This window comes from Mustela lutreola, chromosome 3, assembly GCF_030435805.1.
Source record: "Mustela lutreola isolate mMusLut2 chromosome 3, mMusLut2.pri, whole genome shotgun sequence".
Taxonomy (NCBI): domain Eukaryota; kingdom Metazoa; phylum Chordata; class Mammalia; order Carnivora; family Mustelidae; genus Mustela; species Mustela lutreola.
This window is the reverse complement of record NC_081292.1, coordinates 76,514,142-76,520,225: the sequence shown is the minus strand read 5'-3', so window position 1 is coordinate 76,520,225 and position 6,084 is coordinate 76,514,142. Positions and strand designations below refer to the sequence as shown.

Here is a 6,084-nt window from a genome sequence, read left to right as displayed (position 1 = left end):
CAACAGCTATTTTTTCTTGGGGAGACTGTCTCCTCTCCCCTTGCAATGCAGGCTCAGCATGTGGGGAAAAGTTAGGTCTGAGGGTCAAAGAGACTGGCCTTGGAATTTCGGCAACTGGGTTACTTACTGGATGAGACCAGGAAGGCCGCAAAACTGACTCTGTTCGGTTCAGTCTCCTGTCTGAATAATAACCAAGTCTCCTGTGAACAAGGAAGGATTCTGAGAAAACCTTTTGCAACTAAAAAAAGTTGCAGCTAAACTTAGTTTAGTTTTTGCAACTAAAAAAAGTTTTGGTTCCTTCTGCCCCTCGGAACCAAAAATCCTAGTTTCACATGGCCCTTCCTTCCAGTGTGATCCAGGTGACTCCCTCTGCTAGTATCCTTGCACTGTACAATGTCCCAGATACCCTCTTGCAAAGACTCCAATGATGCATTTAGTTGAGCATCATTTGCCTTTTGTATTAAATAAATGGGAATATACCTGGTCCTTGCCTTGTGTCAAAAATGCTTCCCCTCCCCTGAATTTATTCACAGAACAGGTGGCAGTGTTTTTTATTTGTTAATGAATAACCCCCTGGACATTAGAGGTGTGCTAGCTGCTAATTTTTATTCTTCAAAAGCTTGATTAAAGGTATTTAGGAAAAAAACACTATGTTTTAAGGAAAACATGAACAAAGTGTGGTGTAATTTTTAAAAAGATTTTATTTCTTTATTTGAGAGAGAGAGAGCAGGAGCAGAGAGAGGGGCAGAAGGAGAGAGAGAAGCAGACTCCTTGCTGAGCAGGGACCCCCCAATAAGGGACTTTAGCCCAGGACTCCAGGATCATGACTTGAGCTGAAGGCAGATGCTTAACCTACTGAGCCTCCGAGGCTCCCCTCCATACCCATTTTTAAATACATCACACTTTGGGTGCCTGGGTGGCTGAGTTCATTAAGCATCTGCCTTTGGGTCAGGTCATGATCCCAGGGTCCTGGGTTTGAGCCCCACCTCTGCACACTCTGCTCAGTGGGGAGTGTGCTTTTCCCTCTGCCCCTCTCCTCCACTCCTGCTCTCTCTTTCTCTCAAATAAAGAAATAACAAATCTTTTTTAAAAAATGGGTATGGGGGCGCCTGGGTGGCTCAGTGGGTTAAGCCGCTGCCTTCGGCTCAGGTCATGATCCCAGGGTCCTTGGATAGAGCCCCGCATCGGGCTCTCTGCTCAGCGGGAAGCCTGCTTCCTCCTCTCTCTCTGCCTGCCTCTCTGCCTGCTTGTCATCTCTCTCTGTCAAATAAATAAATTTTAAAAAATCTTAAAAAAAAATGGGTATGGAATATTTATTGAGGACATATGAAGTTTTCCTAAATATGAATCTGTTTAAAATGACCTAGAAAAATTCTTGATAAAATATGTGATGGACAGAGCAAGGATTTACATAAGACAATTTCTAGGAACAATTTATAAATGAGAAATCTCTGAAGCTTTTGCTTCTCTGTTATGCTCCATTTTCTCAGTAGATGGCACCCTTCTCCCTTTAAAGCTTTCATTTACACTAAGGTGTAAAGGGCTGACAACCCATTACAACAACAACTAAATCCTCTTTGCGTCTTTCCTAATTATATTCATACAGCTGTATGGCACCTGAAGTACCTTACACATAGAGAGCATTGCATGGTTAAGCCAATACTTTAAACACAATAAAGAAATTGATTCCCACGCTTTAATATATTCACAAAATTCAATTCTTCCACTCATCTCCTGGTAATTCACAGCTACACTCTTAAATATTGTCTTCTTTCCAATATTCTAACTTCATGCTACTCCAACTATAATTCAAGGAGAGTAAGCCATTCCTTTTTTCATTCACTCATTTATTCAGTCAACAATTATTTATTCAGTACCAACACACTCCAGACACCACTAACCTCAAAGGAGGCAGAGATACATGAATTAAGGTCTTTACCTTTAAAGAGCTCAACCTTACTTGGAAGAGATAAAGAGAAACAATTATATTGTGTACACAATGATACTTATTACAATGTTAGAAAAATGTATTTGGTGTTACAGGATCCCAGAGAAAGTAGACCAAACCTAGTCTGCAGAAGGGAGTGTGGGAGAGCCCCTGGGTTATCAACATTAGCTAAGCCAAGTCTTAAGAGGTATTAGCTCAGCAAATATCACAGCAGAGCTACATTCTAGATAGGGAATATTATGGAATGGAGGTAAGGTGCATCATACTTGTATAGTTACTTCTCAGAGCAGCTCAACCTTAAATACTGTCAGTAAGTCGTCATCCTGGCTGCATATTAGATAAACTTGGGGCTTTAAAAATACCAGTTTCAGGGCATCTGGGTGGCTCAGTCGGTTAAGCATCTGCCTTCAGCTCAGGTCATGATCCTGGGGTCCTGGGATTGAGTCCAGCATTGGGATCCTTGCTCAGTGGGGAGCCTGCTTCTCTCTCTCCCTCTGCCTGTAACCCCTCCCTGCTTGTGCTCTCTCCCTCTCTCTCTGTGTCAAATAGTAAATAAAATCTTTAAAAAAGTTTTTAAAAAAGGGCTCAATTTCCTAAGATGGCAGAGGAGTAGCAGGTTGAAATGACATCAGGTAGCAGGTGTTCATCTAGATAGTTATCAAACCACTCTGAACACCTACAAACCCAACAGGAGGTCAAAGAGAAAAAGAGCAGCAATTCTAGAAATAGAAAATCAACCACTTTCTGAAAGGTAGGACATGCAGAGAAGTGAATCCAAAGCAACAGGAAAATAGACTGCAGTGGGGAGGGGCCAGCTCCCAGCAAGCAGAGGAGAAATGGAGCACAAAATCAGAACTTTTAAAAGTCGGCACCACTGAGGGACATCACTCCAGATGCTAAGCAGGGGTGGAGCCCTTGCAGGAACAGCCTGGTTTCAGGTCCCACAGGGTCACAGAAGTACTGGGGTGTCTGAGTGTAGCATAGCTTGCAGCTATTAGAGTGGGGAAGCTGGCTACAGAGATGAAGCACAGGCGTGAACTCTCAGCTTGGGGTTACCTTAAACTGTGATCCGTGGCACAGTCAGACCACTGCTCTTTGAGCAGGGACCTCACAAGTGGTAGATCTGGGGATACCCCCCTGGAAGAGTGGCAGGGATCTGGTGGCTTTGGAGACTCCAGGTGGGACTCTGTGGGTGAGACAGAGATGCTCAGTCATAGGCCAGGTGAGCTCAGAGCATGGCCAGAGGCCAGGGAGATGGGAGTGATTGAGTGCTTTTCTCCAAGGGCACACTGAGGAGGGGGGGCCCTAACTCTTGGCTCCTCTGGGCTGGAGATTGGGAGGCCACCATTTTCATTCCCATCCTCCAGAGCTCTACAGAAAGCGTTCAGGGAAGCAAAGCTTCTGAGAGCAAACCACAGCAGATTACCTAGCTGGGACCCTGGCAAGGGTAGTGCAATTCCTCCTCACACAAAGACACTTGAGAATCACTACAACAGGCCCCTCCCCCGGAAGATCAACAAGAACATCTAGCCAAGACCAAGTTCACTGATCAAGGAGAACAGTGGAATTCCAGAGTAGGGGAGAGCAAAGCCTGGGATTCATGGCTTTCTCCCCATGATTCTTTAGTCTTGCAAAGTTAATTAAATTGTTTTAATTTTATATTTTTTCTTATTCTAATTTTTTTAAACTTTTATTTTTTCCTCTATTAACGTTTTTTTTTATTTTAAATTTTTGCATTTATTTCCAGGTAGAATCTTTTTACAATGTATGTATGAATAGGAAACTGATACCTTTCTATCTCTACCTCCCCATAATGATTTTGCTTAGAAAAACAAAAAAACTTGAAACTGGCATGCTAGAAGGATTTGTATTGATAGATGGTGAAAAATTTTTGCTGCTTTATGCCAGAAATTAAGAGAAACTAATAATCCCGTTTCAAAATGCACTTAAAGAAGAGTAATTGAAACAGATCATATCTTTGTGCCATTCTTCAGATTATTTTACTTGAATTGTTTTGTAAATTGAATCCAGCTTGTGGAATCACCTAGTCATGAGTTTGCTGATTTTACTGAACTAATTTATTAGATTAAATTTGCTTAACATTTATTAGATTAAATTCACTTAAAAAATAGCTGGCTTTTTCTGAAAATTTTATTAAAATATATAGGAAAGGGCTTTATTGTAACTAAAAGTGCCCAAGTATAATAGGTACCATGTTATAACAGTAAATATTTACAATATATTTTAGGGAAAAAATGACAACACTCAGATTAAATGCAGAAAAGAAAACATCACATTTTTATCACTTGATATTTCCATTGATTTTTCATGGTCTGCAATTGTAAGAGAATCTCAAATGTTTAGATTTCTATCTATTCCAGGAGATTCGTGTTGAAATTTTTTTCCCCATTAGAAACTGTGATTCTCTATGGGACCTTTTTAGCTTTACATGCCGATTTTGGAACCAGATCTGGATTCTGTCTTCCTCTAGATTCAATTTTCGAGCTAAGTCTTCTCTGATGTCAATGCCAGGATAGCAGTTAACTCTAAAGACATTTTCTAACACTTCAATCTGGTTTTGAGTAAAAGCAGTTCTGGGTCTCCGGCCTCGATACCAACTCAGCTCTCTTTTCAATGAAAGTCTTTCTGAGGTTGAAAAGTAATTTTTGTATTTCAAAAATCTTTCTTCTGGCACTGGGTGATCCACAGTACAAGGGAAGGATATCCCATTGGGAAGGCTTGGGATATGCACACGTAGGTTAACATCTTTCCCTGAGGAGCCGCAGGTGTCGGCCCAGGGCCTGTGGGGTTTCATTGAGGGAACACAGTCTTTCTTCTGGTACAGTCCTAAAATGCTCTCAATGGAAAAGGAGCAGGGCGAGGGTTTGCTTTCCCCAAGCCGAGCACCTTCCGGAAGACTGGGAGCCATCCTCGAGTGGGTTGCCCAGAACAACAGCTCTGGCCTCTCCCTGCCTCTTGGCTGGCTCTGCCCCATGTGTACAGGGCTGGGATCTTCCTGCAGTTCACCTTATGGCTCCGCAGACCCCCTATTAATGTTTTATAACTAGTTTATGTTAACAATAACCTTCTTAAAAAATCTTTTTGAGCCTTTATTATTATAGTCATATTTTGTCCTTCATTGTATCTAACTTTATCTTTTGTATACATATAGGGTTTTTTCTTCTAAAATATTTTGGGACACAACTTCTTTTAATAGATCGAACTATACCCTAAATTTAGCTCAGGGTTTGTTCTAGTCTCCGCCCTGAGCAAATTCTCTCCACTTTCTTTTTCTTTCTTTTTCCAACCAACCTATATTATCAACTCCTTTTTTAGAATTAAAAAAAAATTATATTTACAGTCATATTCCATCCCTTCATCGTGTTTACCCTTATTTGTGTGTGTGTGTATATATATATATTTTTTTTTCTTTTCTTTTCTTACTTAAAATTTTGGGACATAGCTTCTTCTAAGAGACTGAAATACTCCCAAAATCAAGTGGGTGGCTCTGTTCTATTCACCAGATAATACATTTTATCTTTTTCTTATTTATTTATTTATTTATTTATTTATTTATTTATTGGAACTTCTTTTTACCCTCTATCTTCTCCCCATGATTTGGGTTCTCTTTTGATTTAGTTAATGCACATTATACTGGGGTCTTTGCATCCTTTTAGTATTTTATTCTCTCATTTATATATTCTTATCTGGATAAACTGACCAGGTAGAAAAAGTCTCCACAAAAAAACCCAGCCAACCAAAGAAACAAACAAAAAAACAAGAGGCAGTACCAAAGGCTAGGGACCTAATCAATATGGATGTTGGTAATATGTCAGACCTAGAGTTCAGAATGACGATTCTCAAGGTACTAGCTGAGTTTGAAAAAGGCATGGGAGATATTAGAGAAACCCTGTCTGGGGAAATAAAAGCCCTTTCTGGAGAAATAAAAGAACTAAAATCTAACCAAGTTGAAATTTTAAAAAGCTATTAATGAGGTGCAAAAAAAAAAATGGAGACTCTTACTGCTAGGATAAATGAGACAGAAGAGAGAATTAGTGATATAGAAGACCAAATGACAGAGAATAAAGAAACTGAGCGAAAGAGAGACAAACGACTCCTGGACCACGAGGGGAGAA

General features: G+C 40.3%; 1 pseudogene; it reads right to left on the bottom strand.

The window, feature by feature from the left end:
• Positions 1-4,320: 4,320 nt before the first annotated feature.
• On the bottom strand, positions 4,321-4,877 carry LOC131828064 (homeobox expressed in ES cells 1-like; annotated as a pseudogene).
• Between the last annotated feature and the right edge of the window lie 1,207 nt (positions 4,878-6,084).